General features: G+C 36.9%; 1 long non-coding RNA gene and 1 pseudogene across 3 annotated transcripts; both read right to left on the bottom strand.

The window, feature by feature from the left end:
• Positions 1-7,937: 7,937 nt before the first annotated feature.
• On the bottom strand, positions 7,938-11,380 carry LOC150030035 (uncharacterized). 3 transcript variants are annotated; one of them, XR_016527199.1, is made up of 6 exons: positions 11,007-11,380; positions 10,328-10,929; positions 9,982-10,131; positions 9,801-9,893; positions 9,381-9,446; positions 7,938-8,362 (listed from the first exon to the last, which is right to left on the bottom strand). It is a non-coding gene; the product is annotated as an uncharacterized LOC150030035 (long non-coding RNA). The 3 variants fall into 3 exon arrangements; XR_016527197.1 differs by having other exon boundaries at positions 10,328-11,380; XR_016527198.1 differs by lacking the exon at positions 9,982-10,131 and having other exon boundaries at positions 10,328-11,380.
• Positions 11,381-12,129: 749 nt separating this feature from the next.
• On the bottom strand, positions 12,130-22,310 carry LOC150030036 (pyrophosphate--fructose 6-phosphate 1-phosphotransferase subunit beta-like; annotated as a pseudogene).
• Between the last annotated feature and the right edge of the window lie 470 nt (positions 22,311-22,780).

Consider the following 22,780-nt stretch of genomic DNA (forward strand, 5'->3'; position numbering starts at 1 on the left):
ACAATAAAAAAATTGTAAAGTTATTGAGGAGGAGGAGGTTCAGGTGGAGGATTTTGATGAGGTACGCGATGAGCTTCTTGGATGCAGATGTTGCTGGAGATGCAGAGGCACAATGGGAACATGAAGATATGCTGTCAAGAAGTTGAAATATTCATGGTTGCGCTCCGCTACTTACCTTTGGTTCAGGTGTATCGTATAAATGTTGCGTTGAATATTGATCAACACCTGCCTTGTCATAGCAATGCTGCGTTGCAATTCTGCTTATCGTTCGTATACTTCAGTCATGCGCTGGCAGAAGAGTTTATTTTGATGGGAGAGAAGGGAACGCATATTTGCAAGTTCAGCGACTAAGGTGGCAATGGTGGGTTGTGCCTGCGATGTTTCGCCATCATCGTTTTGGGGTTGGGCAGAAATGCCTTCACCCAAATCGCTGGGTCATCAACATGCGGCGGTGGAAGGGAAAATTGCGGTGAGGATGGAGCTACTGGATATGCAGTTGGAGAATCAGGGGCAAGAAGAAGGTTGGTAAAATGTTCAGGGAGTAAGGAAGAAGGTTCTGCAGGAGGGCTTGGAAGGCGGATGATCAAAGGCAAAGGGTCCAAGGGTTTAGGATCTTGCAGTGATGGCTCTTGGACTTTTTCCTTTCCTTTGTCAACCTTGCGTTGTTTCTTTGGTTTCGACTGCTGCGGCGCATTTAAATCGATCATGAGCCTTTTAGGTAGAAGTTCAGGGTAATGTGGGGAATCTTTTAGAAGCATTCTCAAAATCTTGACGTTGATAAGGCCATGTACTTCCGGCATTGGTTCCTCTTCAATACCCACACCTAGTGAGAGGTATAGGTTTGAGACTGTCCAAGGAAAGAAATATTGGCCTCTTATGTGCCCCACAAAACCTCGAATTTGTCTTGCGATCAACTGGCCTACATCTATTGGAATGTTGCGTGCAATGTAGTATGTGACCATGATTCTATCCCTTGAAATTGTTTTGTCATGTGAAGTCGGGATGAGTTGCCGTTTCACCAAATAAACCCAAAGTCATGCCTCTGGAAGCAATGTCTTGGACGCAAGGGTTCTGATGCCTTTTAAGGAAACTGACCACTGAGTGCCCGGTTACGTTAATACCTTCAGCTTATCCTCCATCTGCTCTTTTGTGGGATCATCAATGATTTTATTACCCGACGCATCCGGGATGTTCTTCATCAGATATAATTCATTGATGTCCTTTGCGCTGAAAGGTACCACTTCCCCTTTCATGGTCACCCCATCTTTGGTGCCATGGAGCCGTCCATTATAGAAGTCTCGCACTACCGTTGGGATGACGATGGATGGATATTGGCAAAATGTTTCCCATTCATGTTCCAATACAACACTTGTGATCACGTCCGGTAGTGGCGTTGGTGTAGGGAAGAATCCCATCTTCATCATCATATCATCATTCTCTTTCTTCTTTGATGGTCGTCCCTTAGCCAACGCAGGCTCACTACTTTCCGCTACTACTTTTCCCTTCTCTTTAATCAACGCAAGGCGGGATCTTTGTTTTTGTTTCCTTTCCCTTTCCTTGCGTTGTTCTTCTTTCTCCCACTCAGCAATTTCTTTACCCTTATTTTCTCGAATGCGCTGATCATTTGCTCAGCGCCTCTTCTCCTTCTCAACCTTCTCCTTCTTTTCTTCTTCCTCTTCTTCTCTCATTTCTTTTTCAAATTCTCTTTTAAATTTCTCTGAGGCCAACAAAATGCGTTGTTCTTCCTCGAGCCTTATCCTTTCCTCTTCTACCAATATTGTGTTGTTGCGGTGCACTTCCTCATCTTGTAATTGTCTTCTTCGACTACCTTCTGCGATGATTTGTTGTGCCCGCAACATCTTCTCTTGCTTTTCTTCCTCCTCTCTTCTTATCCTCTCCTTTTCCTCTACTGCACTTTGTAAAATTGTTGGGTCAGTTGTTGACCCTTGCGGTGCATTCTCCTTGCGACGCCGCATCAAAGGGGTAATGTCTAAATCATCTCCATCATCAGTTGCAACCGGTCTTACTTGCGTTATTTCCCCCTCGGGTTGCACTGATTCTCGCAGTTGTGCTGACTCCCCCCTATCCACCCTTGTGGAGGTGGATTCTCCGTCAATTTATAGGCCATCAGCCCTCTTTCTCCTCCCTTCCTCCTTCTTCAGACGCTTCTCCTCCCGCCTGTGTTCCCTCTTCTCACTCGTCCTCCTTCCCTTCTTAATTGGATGGGCTTCCTCATCTCCTTCAACCTATTTCTCTTTGATCTTCTTCTTCTTCTCTTCAGCCACTTCAGGCTGCTTTTCCGCCACCGCTCCCTCCAAAGTGACCCTGATGGGTCCCTCATAGGACTCTGCTTGAACAGTTTCCTTAGGATCCGAAACGGCCAGGGCGCTCCTTCTCGAAGCTTCCTCCATCTCCTCCTCCATCTCCTTCTCGAAGCTCCCTCCTTCCTTCTCCATGTTACTCAAAATACTCCCGAACACTTCTCTGTCGTCTCTTTTTTTTCTCTCGCTTTTAGAAGACAATGTTGGGAGTGAGGCACTCTCCGTGCTCTGCCCCTCCCTAATGCGGAGTGGTCCGACTGCTACAGGCTATCATCGAGGTTTTCTTACGATTCGAGGGATGGTTTGTGGCTGGGCGGCGAGACGACAGTTTGCTGCAAGGATTGTCGCCTCTCTTACAGTGATTTTGGCTTGCGAGGGTGATGAGGGTAAAGAAGATGGATGGGAAGACTGGTCGGCGATGGATGAACTGAGTAAGAAAGCTGAGAAATACTTGGGGTTTTAAGAAGAGAGTAAGTCTGGGTATGCAGAGCTGCTAGGGTTTCTATTCGCAAAAGACTCAAATAGGCTCTCAAACGGAGGAAGTAGGAATTTATAGGTTGGGCCTTGATGGGCCCAACGCAAATTCCACAGTGGCGGGCCTCGAGGTACTCAAAAAGCCTACCGCCACACTCCTCACATTTATGAGTCCACAGAGAAGTACATCCTTTCATCTGCGAAATCATCATTTCCTTGGAAGCCTAAACGATTGGACTACTCTATTTGCAAAAAGAATTTATCTTTGGTGTTTTATTCGGAATGGCGCAAGGTTAAGAATCAACGCAATACTTCCATCAACGCAAATGCATCTTTGCAGAAGACGGGCAACAACGCATGTATCAGCGCAACACACCCCCCGACTCAATACATTTCTGGAGGACGGGTGTACTGTATTTCTACTGGCGCAACACTACCTCAACATAGTGCGTTTTCGCTAAGGACGGACGAAAAATACATACGTGCGCAACACACCCCTCAACGCAATGCATTTGGGTTGGCTGAACGCAAAGTGTCTCTTGTTAGCACAAGATGCACCCATCATCGCAATGCATACTGGATGTTGATTGTTATTATTATTATTATTATTTTCATCAACGTAAGCCACAAGGACTTTGCGGTAATAATTCTCTTCTTATTAAACAATCATTCACCAAAATTTAAGAATAACACATTTAATACAGAAAAGTAAGAAAATTAAAGAAAGCATGGAAATTAACGCAAGTGAATTAAATGAGAGATAATTTCATAAACAATAAAAGCAAATCTAAGGATTAAATAACAAGATTCATAAAGCAATAACGAAGGTGATTAAGAAAGCATTTAAACATAGAATTTAGAGATATGGACTGGCAGACAATTTTCCATGAAGAACGCAATCCACACCTCCGCAGGCGGTCAAGCTTGCCTGCACAATGTCGTCAAGGAAATTCCTTCCCGTGAGATCCTGGGGCTTCAGAATTGCTTGGCAGCGTTCCAGGTGTTCTATTGCGTAGTTCAACTGCCAGTTGCCCAACTTGGACCTCCAAGTTTCTGATTGAAGACGCCTGCGATTGCATTACAACATCGTTTTTCTCAATATATTGCTTGAGCAAGGACTCCAATGAATTTCCAGAGGTGTTTGAGGAGGATGGTTGGTGTTGCGGTTGTCTCTATTGACCTTGATTCTGGTTTTAGTGAAAAGGTGGAGGGTTTCCTCGATTCCCGGAGTTGCTATTCTGATGATTACTCGGCCCACCTTGGTTATGATTTCCTCCCCAACCGAAGTTGGGGTGATTCCTCCAACTAGGATTATAAGTGTTGCTGTACGGATTATTTTGGATAGCACACACTTGCTGCGGGTTTGATGGGCACATTTCCACCGCATGGCCCCCTCCACCTTGGACGCAACTTATTGCGGCCACTTGTGCCGGTGCATTGTATTGCTCTGATCCTTGGGAGGGCACCTTGATTAAATGGATTCTAGAAGAGAGGTCACCGTGGCCATCTGGGCAGCCAAAGTTGTCATTGTATCCGCAGGTACAATAGCATTATCATTTCTTCTTCTCTCGGAGCCTCTTCCTCCGTACCCGTCATCTATCCAGTCATCCATATTTTGCAAGATGCGGTCAAGGATGACCTTGGCTTCAATGTATGTTTTGTCCATACATCCCCCCGCAGCGGAGGCATTAGTAACAACTTGCATTGATCTGTTCAGGCCGTTGTAAAACGTTTCCATCAGAACGCAATCGGGTATCCCGATATGCGGACAATTCTTCACCAATCTTTTAAATCGCCCCCAGGCGGTACTTACGGTCTCGTTATCCATCTACTCGAAGTTTAGCACACATCCTTTCGTCTTCTTGCGTTGACTGTTGGAGGGAAGAACTTCTTCATAAACCGTTCCACCAACTAATCCCAGGAAGTTATTTCATTTGGCTCCAATGAATGAGCCCACCTCTTAGCCTCATCCCTCAAGGTGTATGGGAAGAGGTAAAGTCTGATACCTTCTGAGGTTACGCCAGGGATGGAGAAATTACTGCACATCTCGACAAAACTGGTCAGATGGGCATATGGGTCCTCACTTTGTAGACCACCAAACTGCCCCATATTCTGAATCATTTGGAGCATGACTGGCTTAATCTCGAAACATGCGTTCTCTTCAACTATTGGATGTGAAATTCCAGGCGAGAAATCATAAAGATTGGGCGCCGCATATTTCCTCATTGGGATGTTGCAGTCAGCGGCAAGAAAAACGAGATCTTGCGCTGGCCGGTTTACCCCTAGATTTACTTCGGGTGCCTCATTGTTATTGTTGTTGTTTTCTGCCATGTTGGCTTTCTTTCGCCTCGCTCTTTTCTAGTGTGCCCTTGCGCGAAATATACGCTCGATCTCTGGGTCAACTTCAAATTATGGATCAGTTCCAGTACTCATAAACCGTCAGTCTGTTCTTCGCGTTAAACAGACAGTATAAGATCTGTCCTGCAAAATACCACAAAAGTACTCAACATAATCGTTACCAATCCCCAACAACGACGCCATAAACTTGGTACGCTAAAGATTTATCTTACAGCATGTGAACAAACATGAATGAATGAATGAATCTTGCAAGCTTATGTTGCCATAAACTTGATGACATAGAAATGGAATGTAGATGGAATGTTATGCTGTGTTATCGCTTATGCACACTACTTCTAAATAGGCGTTGTTAATGATAGGCTTGTAGTATGCGATAGAGTAATGCGTGTCACAAGTTTCCTTGCACTGAAACAAGTATAATTCCAACGCAAGTTTCTCAGAATAATTTGAGGTCGAAAACAGGGATTGTTTTCGTTAATGTTACTTTTGTGATACGTACGACCGGTACAATTAATAAAGAATTAGTTTATACAAGAATATAAAGTGCGATGAAAATAAAATTGCGTTGCATTGAAAATAAAATCCTAAACTAATATGATACAAGATACAAAAGACATGATTCATAGAGAAAATGGATTATGGATGAATGGAAATAAACAGAAAGATGACAATGAAAATAACCATAACATTTAATACTAAGATTAAGCGTTCGATACATGGTGTGAATGAAAGATTAAGAAGATGAATACAAGTGATGAAATAGATATTAGAAACAAATACAGTAAAGTGTCAACGTCTTGACATAGATCGTGGGCGGAGGTTTTGCTTGTTAGCGTGTGGAAGTAATGGGGAGGAGAGCTTCCTTCCCAGGCTTGCTCTTCTGGAAGAAGTGACCTTCATACAGAGCTTCAACGAGGGGGATCAGAAGGATTTTTACCTGGAGACTCACCTCTCGACCTTGTCTCTTGATTATCCCAGATCCACTCTGGAAATCGCTTCAGACCAGTCTCTCTCTTAGATCAGTATATACACGTCTCTATGTATTCAAGTATATCTTTCAGTGAATTTGCAGAAGCTATTTATAGGTGAAGCTTAGCTCTTTGACTTCGTGGTCCCCACTTTATGGTTATGGTAGTTCTTGAAATGGCGGAGAGAATATTCCTTCCGTTACGCAATCAACCTGTCAGAAATGCACAACCGAAAGCTGTACATTTGCCAGAATCCTCCGCAAATGCGTTGCTCTTTACATCCTCGATCGATCGCCGCATGCGGTGTTATTTTTTATTACCGCATGCGGTTGAAATTGCGTTGATCGCTAAGCCCTTGATCGATTGTCGCATGCGCCGTCATTGCGTTGATCATCTCTTCATTCCTGAATGATGGGCGCAATGCGACGTAGATGCGTTGTTTCTTTTTATCTTTGAGCCATTAACGCATGCGGTGATTGATTTCCTGCAAAACAGAAATTAAAATACTCTATTCTACCATCACAATGGTGTTAGTGGTGTATCGACGACATTTTATAATTCTCACATTTCTTAGCCAATTTCTATACTATCGACGCAACTTTTCTTTCTTTTTACCGCAATATCTAAATAAAACAGTATAAATAACTTGTATTTCTACAAATTATCACCTCCCTTCAGAAAGTGTTTGCATGGGTCAATACAAAGGGGAACTAGCAAACTATTCATAGTAGATGGGAGAAGGATGTGTGTCAACGTATCCTATGGTCTCCTTCAATAGGTTGCACTGTGAGATTCCTATGATCTTTCTGCGTGTCATCTTAAAGCAATCACCCATTCGAAGGGTCTGATCATAGGATTCGGAACAACGCAAACTCCAGTAGTTGATAGTGTTTCTTAGGTTAATCTTCAACAGTTGCCTTTCCTTATGCTAGCCTGTTGAAACGTACCTCTGGGATCCAAAAATGGTAAGGTCACACTTATGGGTTGAATTAAGCTCGTTAATGAATCCTTGGTCAAAAAAAGGTAGCTAAGAATTATAGGAATAAAGTTTATTCTAGTACTAGTAATTAGTTGAGATTGCCTTAATTCAGAAGAGGGGGTAGTTGATTACGGTTCTTTGGTTGCTTGTATTTTGCTGAATTGATTAGATACTTGCATTTTGTGTGATGAGTTAACTTATTTATAAATATAGCAAAATGTCACTGTACATCAGCGATAGACTGCGATAGACATCTATCCCGGTCTATCGACATCTATCACTATCAGTGGCATTGCGGTCTATCGTGGTCTATCATTGATAGATAATGACATTTTGCTATATTTGAAAATATTTTTAGTAGTTTTACCATTTAAAACTACCCTATAAATTTCATTATATTTTACACACTTCTCCTTAAAATTGTTTTTCAGCAAAAGTCAAAAGTTAACATTTATAATCCCCAAATAAGATTGTCATTACTCATTACCATCACAATGCATCCATCAGGCTACCACTACTAGTCAAAAGCAATAATTTTCTGAATTACGGATTTACCTATAATAATCCTAGAGAATCACAGGCTACAAAAGTAATCGAACATTGAGTAACAGACAAAGGGTTGAGGCTGACGTAGAGAAGATACGTGTCAATCCAATATCTTAGCCTTTTATCAAGGAGATGTTCGCTTATTTACCAGGCCAATCCATGATGGTTTCTTCAAATATTATTATGAAATAAATAGCTACACAAATCCGTGGGGTTTGGTTAAGGAGGATATCTTCCTTTAGTTCTTGTTTTTCATGATTAATAAAATCTTTTCTTATTTAAAAAGTAAAATACAAAATAAGCATCCATGATTCTAGACAAGATTCAAGAATCAAAAAGCATGCACATTCAAGTTTACTGTGAACTATAACTTCAAATGATACTCGGTAGTTGGTACATCGTACATGCATGTCCAAAAGAGAAGTCGTAGATTAACTTTTTGAACATGAAAATATAAGGGAAAAGGCCACAGCATTTGGAAATTAGTCCAGGGTTGATCAACTTACTGTCCAACCAATATTTTACTGATAGCATTTCCAACAGCAATTTGATGATAATCTGCGAAACATATGCAAGGAAACTAGACTACTGAATTAAGAAAAAATAAAAGCTCTAGAAGAGACCTGTGCGGCCTCTTTATCAAAATAGCGACCACTGCCTCCTAAAACCAACAGCCCATTTTTGTAATCCCCTGGTGGCAAGGAATTGAACAATGCCTGCAGACACAAAATGCTAATGTAACACAAGCTTCAAAACTCATGCTGAGATCACATAAATTATTAACATTGCCCATAGAAGGCAAACATCCAAACCTGGATCCAATTGGCAAGGTAATTCTCCTGCTCAAATACTTTCGTAAATTAACAAAAAGTGAGTTGTGAAGGCATCGACACCACCAAAAACCCAAGAAAAATGACAAAGGATGGGGATAAATTTAATAAGCACTTTTTTTAAACAGAAACGAGTCTCTTCATTGAATTAATGAATTGAGACTAATGCTCAAAGTACGAGATCGATACAAAGAGCAGTAAAAGATTGGATCAAGAGGTGTGCCAGGACATCTCAACTAGGTTGACACCCCCTTAGTACCCTCATCATCTCCTTACACAGAAATCAAACATAGTTCGTTGTTAACCAAAATACTCGAATACAAAAACAAAAGATAATCCCAAAATTACAACAGAACAAACCTGTGCAAGGACCAACTGAAAACAATTCAAAAATCAAAGAAAGGACTAACTAAAGATAAAGACTAATAATATTGACCATGAGAGACTAACTACAATTCAACCTGAAATACATTAACGAACTAATAATATTGACCATGAGAGACTAACTACAATTCGATACAAAGAGCATGAAAGGACTAACTACAATTCAACCTCAAGGCTGCTGAGTTTATAAACTTAATAAGCACTTCAAGGCTGAATTTTGAAAACAAGAACAGCAATGGCTCATTTGACCAAAAGTCATTTTCGCAACGTTGAACAACCACACCAGATGCCACAAGTTCATCCACATTATCAATACATTAACGAACTAGCTTCATAATAGGAACTTCTGATGCTCATACACAAATACATTATATAGAATTTCATTCTTCCCTCCTTCAGTTTCTTCTTCTTTTATAAAAATAAAATAATCACTAATTACTCGAAAATCGAAATCAAATACGAATATCCCAAAAAATAGTAGAACAATTTAAATGAAAAGAAATAGAGAGAGAAAAAACACCTTCTTCTGGAGACCACTGGTTCCAGTTTTCTATCCTTCAATCGGCTTTGTCGGAATCAAATCAATCTGAAAATCCAATATACACATCATGTAATCGACATAAACAATAATAGGAAACACAAACACAGTACACAATCGAAGAACCAAAAGAAATTCTTCTCATCTAGCAACCACAAATTAGAATGATAACAATCCAAATCACATAATACAGTAATAAAACAAAGAATAAGCACAAATTCAGAAAGAGATGAACAAAGAAAGTGAATGGAGCCTTGGAAGAGGAGCGGCGGCACAGTTACCTTGATACCTTGAGATAGATAGAATCATTAAACAATAAAATCCATGGATAAATATGTATGTCATAATTTTTAAATCTATAAACCAGAAAGATAGAAATGTAATTAAATACACCTTCAATACCTTGATGTCACTGCCTGTCATACACCTTTTATCACTAAAAAAGAATGGTCATCCATCGTTCATCCTTCTTCCTTCTATCCCCACGACGCAAAGCTGAACAATGAATGCAAATTTTATGATTTAAGAGATATTGAAAAGTGTTCAAATTGAAGTCGTCATTAATTGTAAGTAGCATCAAGACCGTGTATTCTGTTAGCCAAAATATTATTTGCAGTGACAAAACTGACTTCTCTTTTGTATGCAATACTCCTCCCATTGCATTAACTAACTTCCCTGGCTCACTCTCTCAACCTACTGATAGTTTGAAGTTAATTTCCACAGAAAGGCCTTCCTGCAGTTAAAAAGTTCCACATAGTGACCTTTCTCGAATGAAATGTTTTGAGTTTTGCAACAGAATGAACCTCTATCAATAGTTCCCAAAACTATAGGACAAAACTTAAGATGTACAAAGGCCAGACCAAAGAATCCAAAATATTATGTCAACCCAATTCAAGAAACAAGGGTTTTGGGGATTTTGATAATATTACCTTCGAGGCAATAAATACCCTGTGGACAGCCAAGCCCTAGCCCTCCAGAAGATCATATATTTCTTCGTTACTGATCTTCAGCACCGCAACTTATACAAGCATCCCGATGTTCAGCCGCTCGCCACCACCTGCTCCGACGATAGTGGCGACTTCACTTTCTTCGTCGCCTAAAATGTCCTTCAGCGACCGATACACAATCCCCGATGATTCTCACAGCCAAACATCGTGTCTCTTGCTGGCACCGGAGGGGCCGTACGTCATAATCGTACATTTCTCACCCAACTCAACACATCCTCGCTTCGACGCGCAAAATTTCATGAATACTGAAATCCATGTACTCGAAATCGATACGAACCAGAACGTTCTGACCATCGGGATTAATCTGCAGAATCGAAATCGGTTTATCTTTCCAGTCTGGATAGTCTTGGATCCTGCCGATTCCTTCAACCGGATGCACCGATTGGGAGTTTTTAACGGCAGAATTGGGGAAAGGAGATGAATGTGCCCGTAAATGAAGACCATACCGAAACTCTGTTCTCTTTCTTCTCTCTCTACATTGCCGTTGCGCTTTATCATACACACAAGAGATTTATCAATTCTCACTGTTACAAACATAAATTTGTTAGAGAGAGAGTCTGAACCAAAGAAGAGGCAAAACAGTCAGCTATCATCGACTTACTGTCGGGATCCTCCGCCAGAACGTCCTCGACCTAAGAGGATCGGTTGCATGTCCAGCATTATTCATCTTCTCTCCAAGTACCAAAACTGCCACAAGAAATCCCTCACATTTGGTTCGTTCAATTACTCTAATTCTCTTTCACTTTCCTTTCAATCCATTTTTTCCACTACTTTCTTCAGCCATTCAAGTCGATCGAAAACAGTATCAAAGCTAAGTCTCGATCGCCGGTATATCTCCGGCTACCCCGCTGCCAGAGACAACGAACGTCACGAAATGACGATAAAGAAGGAAGAAGATCCAAGGTTGATTTCGACCGGAGAAAAGGGTTGGGGTTTGAACCCTTTTTTTTTTCAAACGTCAAATTGGTCCTTTTCACGCCTACGACCTACCATTTAAAAACGTTTTTTTTTTTCCTTTTTCTCTTTTTTCTTCTAATTCATTCAAATAATTAACCTTCAAATCATTTAAAAAAATAAATGCAACGGTAAAATTAGAAGAGACCTCCTAGCTGGGCTAGTCACTCCTACCCGGCCGCAAAACCGGACTAGATGGTGGCACGTGTCAAATCCTTTTCATTCTTACTGACAAATGATAAGAATAACCTCTAAAAAAAAAAGTGATGATAGGTATGAAATTATGCATTCAAACTTATAATACCATAAGAATAAGAAAAGAATATAAGACCCGCCTCGTTAGTTTGGAAGGCTAAATATAAAATTTGGTCTCTAAAAGTTTTAGAAGTGTTAAAATTAGACCCTCAAATTAATAATAGTAGTAGAAATTCGAATTCTAAATGATAAAATTGACCCCTCAAACTTATACATTTGTTACAATTTCTACTATTATGTAAGTTTGATGATCTAATTTTAGCACTTGTATAAGAGATCAATTTTTACAATTAAAAGTTTGAAGGTACAATTGCAACTACCATAATAATTTAGAGGTGGTTTTTTTTAAATACCCATTAGAATATTATGGTTTCTCTTTTTACTCCATCACAGTTACAATTTGATGTAACTTATGTGTTGATTTTTTATTTGGGTCGTAATTTTCGTTGTATGCAAGGGGAACCTCTCACTAGTTTTTGGAATTCGACATTAGGAAGTGTTTTTTACAGATCTTGTCAAGACAAGAAAGGACTGAGCTCTTGTAGATGCTGGCTATGGTCAAAATGCACAGCTTTCTTTATTGTAATAGACAAGGCTACAAACAAGCGCCTCCAAAGCTATATCAAAGTTGTAATAAAAGAAACAAAAAAGAACAAGAATCAAACTAGAGAACTGAAGCTTCCCAAGACCAGTTACGGTAAGGTGCACTAGGCACGAATCTAGCCAGATGCCTTACCAGGTAGTTCGAGTGCCTAGCTACTAAAGTTGCGAGATTGAAAGGTCCAAATGACTAAGCTTCACCCAATATGCAACTTGGTTTTCCACCCGAACAATCCTAACGTACAAAAAAGAAAGAAGAAAGATAAATAAGCTGGGTCACCCTTGGCCCTGATTATAAAGCTCATTGTGTGGTGAAAGGTAGGGAGAATAGAAGACAACCAATCCTGGAAACAAGACTCTCAACAGGCCCACATTCCTTAAATAGAAGAAGAAGGTTGAGCACCAGACCAATCAAAAGCAACTCGAGTAAGAGAGTGAGCAAAAAAATTACAAAAATGAGAATGATAACAAAAGAAATAACACCCACATGCCATGTAATCTCAACCTTAGCATCAACAACATTTTTTGTTTCTAAAAGATCTGTTGACGACTCATTGAGTGCACGAATGATCTTGACTGAATCAGATTCAACAGTGAGGGGTTGCTTCATAAATCCTGCCATTTAGGAAAAACATAATAATCTCACTTTGATGATCTCACCTTCAAATGCTTTGATTGGCCAACCCTAATTAAAACGCTTAAACCCGGTGCAGATAGGAGAACTCTAAAAGTCATGAATCACCCACTCCAAACCACCAAAATTATTTTCACTGCACCATGAGGCATTAACATTAAGCTTTCAGCAACCATCGGGAGGGGAACCAACAATCCTGACTCACACAACTCTCAAATCTCACTGGCACAGATAAATTAGTATTGACTTCCTCCAATATCAATTTTGTAACATTCTTAAATCAACTTTATTTCATCAACAAATTCTCGAGTAATTTTGTATTCATATAATAGGATCTAATATCACATTAATCAATATGAAAGAAAACTAAAAGAAGCTTTAGCATAATTCAAAATTACTAGGAGATTGAGGTTCTTGATCATAGATATTTTTATATAACACCTGCATCAAAGATTCAATTTGTTAGTGTTCAATTTAAATTTAAACGAGCTATGTGTTCGTCACCTGTGGAAAGACAGAGTCAGATCGTCCAATCACGAGTGAAAGATTTTGTCCGTACGTTGAAAGCTTCTATACGATTACATGTGTATCTAGTGCAGTGGCTTGCAAACAGACAAAGCAACCAAGGCTTTAAACACTCGCTTTGCTTTATTTACGTCTTCCTCTCCCACTTGGTGGTTAGAGTTAATTGAATATCTAAAGAAACTAACCAGGCCTATATAAATTGACATTAGTTAGCCAATATCGAACTCAAAAACAAAAAAAATTAATAGATAAACAAAACATTAGTTGGTCAAATTGCTCGCACTTTACAAATTGTATTTTAATCAACCAATCGACATTAATTTTTATATGCATTTTTGTAGTAATAATAAGATCACTTGCACGTTGCACCTAATTTTTAATAAATAATTCTCAACCAATTACCTTTTTAAATCATATGATTTTTGTAACTTTTCCATGAACAGCTCTACAGCCACCCTTTCACAAAAAATTATTAAACATTCATTCTACAATTGAACCTTCACTAATTACAAGTCCATGGGCTGGAATTAAAGACGTTAATGATGCTAATTACAAGTCAAGGAGGTCACCAATTGAAGACGTTAATGACGCTGAAGCAAAGATACATGAAATCAAAGAGAAAAGTCCATGGCTCGCATGCAATGATCTTTTCTTTTCTTTTTTTAATTTTTTTTTAAAAGAAAGTGTAGAAAACTAGAATGAAGAGAGACTGATGTTGTAATTACAAGAGAAAATTAGGACATGAGGAAGCAAACAAAGAGAGAACACACCAAAAAGGGACAAACCCTTAAATTTCATATTGAAGTAATGATTCAAACCCTTCACTTTCATATATAGGCTAGGCTTAGTTAGGAATTGTTGTAGCTTTTAAAATACCTGTTGTCAATTGTGCTTTCAAAAAAATCATGTTTGGTAAATTCCAAAAACAAAAAAAAAAAACAGGTCATGGTGTTTGGTAAGTTGATACAAAATTGTTGTAGGTTAGTTATAGTGACCAAAATAGACATTATTTAAATTTATAGGTTCATATATAGTACATAAATTTCCATTACCTAATTGTTCAATATTTTTCTAGTTTAAATTACAAATAATATTTTTTTTTCTTATTATTTTAAATTATATGGGAGAGAAGGCAAAGAAAAAGAGTGAAATAGTGAGAGAGCCGAAAGAATAGGGAGCGAAATAATACAAGTAGAAAGATAATAAAAAAGAGTTTGGTTCCATTTTTATATTAAGATCTTTCTAAATGAAGATTTCTTTTAAATTTTATTTTTATTCATATACTGTCTGGAAACTTGTAATCCTTATTTTTCTCTCTATTTACTCCTCAAAAGAGATGCTTTCTTTCTTTAATGTCTTTATTTAAAATTTCTATGGTAAAGAAGAGTGGTAAAGAAGATAATGAGGTTTAAACAAAGAAAAAATAGACAATTTGAAGATAATGAGGTCCAACTCAAAAAAAAAAAAATAGAAAACTTAACCAACAGAAAAAATAATAAAATAAAATCATAGGAGGAAGCTTGATGTTTGTGCTTGGAACATGTAGTTTAGCAATTCTAGAATTGTACAAAAGATATGTAACTGCAGAAGGACTTGCATGAAAAAAAAAAAAAGGAAAATAATGGAAAGAAATTGTTTTTGATTGTTCAGGAATCTAGAATCAAAAGCTACAGTTGAGGAGATTTGAAAATCAAAGAACTTTGAAATTGATTTTGTATAAATTAAAAAAAATTTTAAAAAAAAGTTTCCAAACACTTTGAATCAATTATTCAAAATCACTTTTTCCTACTTTCACCACAATTCTAAACGAAGCCTTAGTCCCTTAAGAGTTTAAACTTTGTATTGATTCAATCACTACTAAGAAAAATCCTATCAAGGTAGAGTATCATCAATTTTTAATATGTTCTTTTTAAATGAAACGAAAATTTTCATTTAAAACACATTTGGTCTCCATGCAATTAATCAAATTGCATACAGATAAAGGCCTCCACCAACATCGGATGAAAACGTAACCTTAGCAAAAAGAAAAGGCTTAAAACAAATCCCAACCAAAAACATCTCGAGACTCTAGTCGAAAAAGGACAACCATGGTAAATGTTTAGAACTCGGCTATGCTCCACAAAACTTGCCACTTCAGGCCTAAGACATATAGGATGTTTTTTTGCAAGACGTGGAAGGTATTAATAGTTCCCAAAGAACCAACCAAGTATATAAATGAACTTTCTATGGGATTTTTAGTTTCCACCAAGAAGTGAGAATGTAAGAATAGCAAAACAAATAAATAGGTATTTCACAAGAGGACTGAGGACCCATACGACTCAAAGTGAACTTTAATATAAACAAGAAAAGAATAAAAATGTACAAAAGAAAATTGACTACTTTGAAAGTAAACAAGAAACTGAACGAAAAAAATAACAAAATGAACCAATCACAAAGATTACAACGTGTACTTACAGAAATGGTGTTTCCATATATTTTGTCTGTAATTGATTCAGGTGCAAGTTGCCCATTACTATAAGTAAACTGAAAAGTCAAATGCATTCAAGTCAGATAAACATAGATACATCATTATTGTAATTATCATGGATTATAAGATAAAAGGTCATAATTTTCAACTAACATTTTGCAATAAAAACATTATGCTTCATCAAAAGGTTGCATTTTTACCAATAATTTCATGTAATTAACTATAAAGGTTGCATTTTCAACTAACATTTTGCAATAAAAAAAATCACCTTAGTACCCCAATCGTATTCAGGTCCACCTAGATTGTGTGACTTGCACTCATGAAAAATCCTCCATTGGCTTGTGTAGAACAAAAAAAGATTATGCAAAAGGCAAAGGAGCATGAGTATAAAATACAAAAAGTTAAAGTGAATTTTTATCTCCACTTGATATATTTAGTCAATTCCAATTCTGATTTGTCACCTACTAACTTAGGACTTTAATTTGAGATTCTATTTTGGAGACGAAAATACCCACGAATTAAAATGTCATCTCCTTTTCTTTGTCCATGCCCTATAGAATCATAAAGCACAATCCTAAACAGCTAATCAATCAAAGAATCGATTAAAAGATAAATAAAATAAGTCAAAAAATAAAGATCAGTTAGTTTCAAGAAATCAAGGAACAGAAAAGTCATAAACTCAAGTGTGACATAATATTTGACAAAGACTAATTCAAATATTTTTTAAAACAATGATAAAGAGCTGGATTTTAAGATAGAAAAATATTCTAAGCAAGATTTAGAGTTAATATGTGATTAAATCACTCAAATTTAATAGGCTGAAGGTAAAAGATCACTACAACTTTTTCATACCTTTTAGTGTGTTCTTCTACTCCAAAACTTGAATTGGGGATAAAGATGAAGTAATTCAACCTAGCAAAAAATTACATGATTAACTAACCAAATACAACTGTCGTAACAATTTTTTATATTGTTTAAACTAACACCCACACTAATGATACACGCACGCAACACTAATGACCAAGTTACTTAACTAATATTTCAATATTTTATCTTTAATGACATTTAGCTATAAACTAAATAATAATACATGAAGTATCAAATTTTAACAAAGGGCAAACAAAAAGAGAGAGCGAAATAGAAGAAAGGAGTATCAATGGAAATGAGATGAAGAAAATAGAAAAACAAAAAGATATTGAGATAAAATAATATGAATGGAGAAAATTAAACAAGAGATGGAGAAGATAGAAGAAGAAACATATATAAATAAGAAAGAAAAAGAAGAAAGAAAGACAAGAAGAGAGAAATCAAGTGAAATACCATAAGATGGAGAGAGAGAGAGAACTAGCCCTTCGTTTCCCCAACAAAGAAGTCATCTTTGACGATTTCCCATTCCTTCTTTGTCAAGCCGCTTCTCTTCGCCATTCGAAGTACTACCTCTACCTTCCCTTTCGAGAACATACCCAGGCGCCCTCTTTTTCCAATAATTAAAAGTAATACCATAAAGCTTCGTCTGTGATTTTGCCGACCGGCCCTTTACAAGACAATACTGAGCAAAAATATACACCAACAAAATAGACATTACAATGAACTTAACACATTCCTAATAATTCATGTAAGAATGGAAACTACAAAGAAGTTAGATATCTCACTTCCAACTATGGAATTTGACCCGAGACTTAATTAAAATATCTTATCCAAATTCTGAAAAATAGGTTCGATTTTCATCAATTTGGTTGTGTAAGATACCTATATCCAGATCACCTGCTCCATTCTTCTTTTAGATTTGAACTTGCATAATCAATGGTAGGATTCTGATCTGACCTCCTCACATGACAAATGGAGCGGCGTGAATTATAATATAAGACTGGGAAGGAGATTAAAGGAAACGACATTTACTCTAGAAAGAGATCATATTACCATCTAGTTCCACCATTGTCTTATTGATCACGGGCTTGAACTTACTTGCCAAACGAATTCTACCTTTAGAAAGAGATCATCAAATGATAAATATTAAACTAGACTTCATGAAAATGTTCTATCAATCCAAAGCCTTTCCAAATTGTTAAGAGAAAAGAAAGACAAAATACATGATGATACTCCACTTTTGTCCTTATTTTTTTGATCTTACATGCACCTTGACTAGTCTTTATAGTATTGTGTTAGTAACTAGTAAGATACTTAGATACTCAAAAAAAAGAAAAAAAATAAACTTTAAGTTTCATCAGCTAGAAAACTGTTGTCTTTTTAATATAGATTGGGGAGTTTTTTTTCATCTTTCATTTTCTTTTCTTTTAGTGAACTCCATTGTTCTCATTTTGGCTAGATTATTGATACTCTGTTTGTCATTTCCCTTCTTATTCCCCATAAAAAATATTCTAGAAAAAAATTTATTTGCTATTCAAGAAAACATGAGAAAAGGAATGCACGTTTTCATGAAGAAATCATACCGTGTCTCCTCTCCACGTCCATTAACGAAGTCAATGCAGTTCCGCCAGCCTTCCAATCTTCAACTGGAGCAACCAAATTTCCTACATGGTATGCATAACTAACTTATAGGTAATAGAAACGAAGAAAAAATCTATGGAAGAAACTGATAACAAGAAAAAGAATGAAAGGTTAAAAGGTTAGAGACTGAATGATCAGAAGGTACAGGCAGTGGGACAGATAGACCGATGATATTGGTCCAGTTTTTTCACTCTGGAGGAGAGCTCCAACAGTGTAACCCAAAACATAGCAATAAGTTGAATCAAAGTTCGTGGGTAAACCACACATCCCTTCGTACCTGTAAGTCAAAAGAAGAAATAAATAGAGATAACACATAGAGTACTAACCAGTAAAGTACAATTTTTTTCGTATCATCTCGTGGCCATTCGCTCGTACCATTCATAAGTTTACATTTGAAAGTTAATTAGCTGTAAGCCTAACCCATCACTTGATTGGCCATATTCTTTACAAGTTCATAATGGAAGTCTAGATAGTTGGTACCCCTAATTATCAAATATGAATTTAAAAATTCTTAATGCATTTACGAACATGCATGTTTTTTAGATCTCAATTGATTTTCCTACTACCCAAGTGCTAAATATAATATGTGCTATCACTAAATTATTAAACAGGAGCGTTTAAGTAAAACAGCAAAAGTTCAAACACGAATAGAATAAGTACCCTAAGAAATGTGACTGCCCCTTGAATTGGCCGCCCATTACATGCACCTTCTTGCCTTCTCTTTTCCAACTCAGTTTCATGGAAAGACATGTATAAAACAAAAAGAAAAAATAATTACTTGAACATTGCCGTGTGGATCTCTTTCGAGCCACAATTGTTCTTGGATTGCTTATGGGAAAAATTAAAAAAGGTGGTGAGATTGAGTAGTAAGTTTCTTTTTCCATAACTTATCCTCATCTATAATATCATGGGCAAGAATTTCATTGAGTTCCGAAATAAGCTGCTGCACCTATAGAAAGCGGGTTATAAATGATATCAGCTCAAGAGTGACATATTGATCCCAAAAATCTTGGGTTTAGTGGATAGTGGGCATACACCCAAAAGACATAAGCACAATTAGTTACAATAACAAGAGAAATACCTCCAGAATGAAGTCAATCAAACCCTCGGGAACAAGTACAACACCATAATTAATAACCAAGTTCAGAACATTTACTAATTACATGGACAATGAAGTCTGTAACGTTTTTCAAGGTAAGCTTAGCCACAACCTGCAAAACACATTGTAAATTCGATGTACCCTATAAACTAAAGCTCTATTAATAAATGAGTCAACATTCAAAACACATTAATTTTTGTCTAGAAATTTTTTCGCCTACATATATTCAAAACCAATAAATCTCCATTAATCAACTACAACTAGATGGTAGAGAACAAATTTTTCAAAGCTGACAAAAAAGGCATCCGATATCACTTAGGCAATTAAATATGATATGTGATGTCAATACTTAGTTCCATTGCACCATATTAAAAGTTTCAACCTAATTCCACAAATCCTTTGTTTATCACAAATTTTCATCTTTACCCTTAAGTTTTGTTTGATATTTACCATTCCATGTAAAAATGCAAGAAGATGAAATTCTAAAACAGGATATATTAACTGACTCAACAATTTCAATTTTCATGGTTACATGAGAGTATCTATTGCAGAGATTATTAGTTATTACTGAGACAAAATCTAATTCTCAAAGAGAATAAACAACCCTAGGGCTGCATATGGAGGTAAATGCCCTTCTTGACAAAGATTTCTATCTGGTAAAGCATGTGGAGATAAATGTCCTCCTTGACAAAGATTTCTATCTTAAGTAGTTTAAATAAAGCAGCTACCTTTTCTCCAATAATAGTAATATTTGGATGAGTTGGCAAAGCACACTTCAGTGTGATGTGAGAAGCAACACGACCCATAAGCTGTCCAACTGTGGATATATGTACACTTGCCATATGATAATAAACTTGAAACTTGAGTGAGAAAGAAAAACGTATTAACATCACAACATCACAACAATGAAAAAGTACAATCTCACATTAGGTAGATCAAATACAGAAGGTTAATAAAATTGAACAGAGAGAACTTGAAATATATGAACAGAGAGAACTTGAAATATATGAATATTATTTATTTATTTATAAATATATATTTTTAAAAAAGTGGACATATATGAACTTGAAATATGGTAATATCAATAATTCAGTTATTCTGAAAACGTCAGCACATCAGAACTATTTTTAGTTTCAATTTCATTAAGCAAAATTCTTATAGTGGTAATATTTTCCTATAGATCGAGCATTAACCATCACATTATCAATCATTTCTGAATATATCTGCATAAACATCAGCAGAGCCTATTAAGAGTCTCATCTCATGAATGCGACATTCCATTTTTTCCTTGAATTCTTGAATAAACTATTTCAACTTTGCAACAGTCACCAAAGTTGAGTCCAAACGAAATATGAATTCTAAAGTAGTTACGAAGAGAAATGAGCACCTTGCATGTTTCAAATCCAAAACTTGTGGAGATTTCTTTGCATTTGAGATCACCATAAATAGTTTTTGGGCAACCAATCACTCGGGTTTTCAAATTCTTACTCCTAATTTGAAAACAACAAAAATAAGGGGAAAATAAATAACAGAGTCTTTGCACACAAAAAAAAGTGTACCATAGAGTAGTTAATTACTTAACCTTATATTTTTGCAATAAAGATAACATATAATAGCTTATCCATATATGACCATGAGAACGAGAAAGAGAGAGCAAAAATGAGGGAGGCAATAAACAAATTTCATAGTTCTGAAAAATACCTAAAGTTTTCAGTGAGGAGACCTATTTATGTTGGAATCATCTCCACCATTTACAACAAGGCCATCTAAATCAAGTTTCTGAGTAGTTTCTTCAGCTTGCTTAAACCAAAAATAGAACCGAACTGTAAATTAATGCCTTGGCTACAACTAAGATGTCTCAAAATGAAAATGGAAGAAAGAGTTTCACCTAATCTGGAGTTTCAATCTTATCCTTCCCACTGCATATCATATCAAAACCACCCTGATAAAAGAAAAATGCATTTAAATCGAGAATTGCATTCAAATGGCAATCACTTCGCATCAAGACTGCACATATTCACACTAACAATTCTAACAAGTGAAAGCTAGAAATCCCTTCATGAAAATTAACCTTATTGCGATATGGGTAGATAAATTATGCAGTCAGTTCTACATATTTACATTTCATGATCCCTACAGGACCACCCTTGAAACCATACAACGTGCTTCCTTTTGCATGAACCTGTAGGTAATCTTCACCAAAATCGTAGAAGCTGTTAATTAGCCACGACTTGAATAGAGAAACGAACATTTATTCTTGATTTATAAATGTGGACACAATGAGATCCCTTACCAAATAGTCCAGAAATCACATTATGCTCTCTTGGTGCTTGGCCACCAAACTAGACAACTTCGATCTTCAATTTCTTATTCATCTGCACCGAATTGGAATCACTTGGCACCAACATTACCGATGGTTGGCCAAAAAGACCAGGAAACAACTTCATAATCTCATCTACACGCGTATATAACACACAACTCAAACACTCTAAATCCTTAAGAAGTAGCAACTGGCCTCAAACGCATTCGGTAAAACTCAAGTTCCAAAGAAAAACGAGATTTACAATCATCAGCAAAACATAGTAAAAGAACATACAAAACTCAATGCATGTCATTACACTTCCTTCGAGACATCAATCAACTCTGTTACCAAATAGAGTACAAAACAAAACACGTTATGAAGGCTAGAAACTCCAAAAACAGAAGAGAAAGTAAATGATCTATGGATAATATCACCTGGATTGCCGACGGCGGAGCTAGGAGGACCATTGAGGATTTTGAAGGGGTTTTTGAGAACAGAGGGAAAAGGGAGAGGTTGATCGATACGGTGGGCTTGGACTTCGCTATACACAGTAGGAAAGAGCTTGTGGATGAAATGGATCACACTCTAAGAAGGGATTTTGGTTCTCCCACTTGCTCCACTATGCATAAGCTCCATATGAGTCCCTGACGTGAGGATTTGGCCAGCAAGAGACTAGAATTTTTATGACTAAAACAATGAGAGAGAGGGGGTTTCAATGCGAGGGAGAGATGGATTTGAATAGATTGCAAAGAAGAAAAGGGAATCTTCAACTGTTACCTTAAAGATAAATCAAATTTCGTACATGCCAAGAGCGGGAGACTGAAAATTCATTTTCGCCCTTTCCCTTTAACCTTTTAATAGCTTTTTTGAATAAATGATATGCTTCAATACTATAAAAAGTAACATTTGGTGTAGTGAGAATGACTAAATCTTTAAGACGCAAAAAGTCTAACTTAATACGTTAATACTAATAGTCCAATCCAACATCATTTCAAAAGATAATCTAAACTCTATTTTATGATCAGTCTAAA

This window comes from Benincasa hispida, unplaced genomic scaffold (assembly GCF_027475165.1).
Source record: "Benincasa hispida cultivar pf3 unplaced genomic scaffold, pf3_genome.v1.1 HicScf673, whole genome shotgun sequence".
Lineage (NCBI taxonomy): Eukaryota > Viridiplantae > Streptophyta > Magnoliopsida > Cucurbitales > Cucurbitaceae > Benincasa > Benincasa hispida.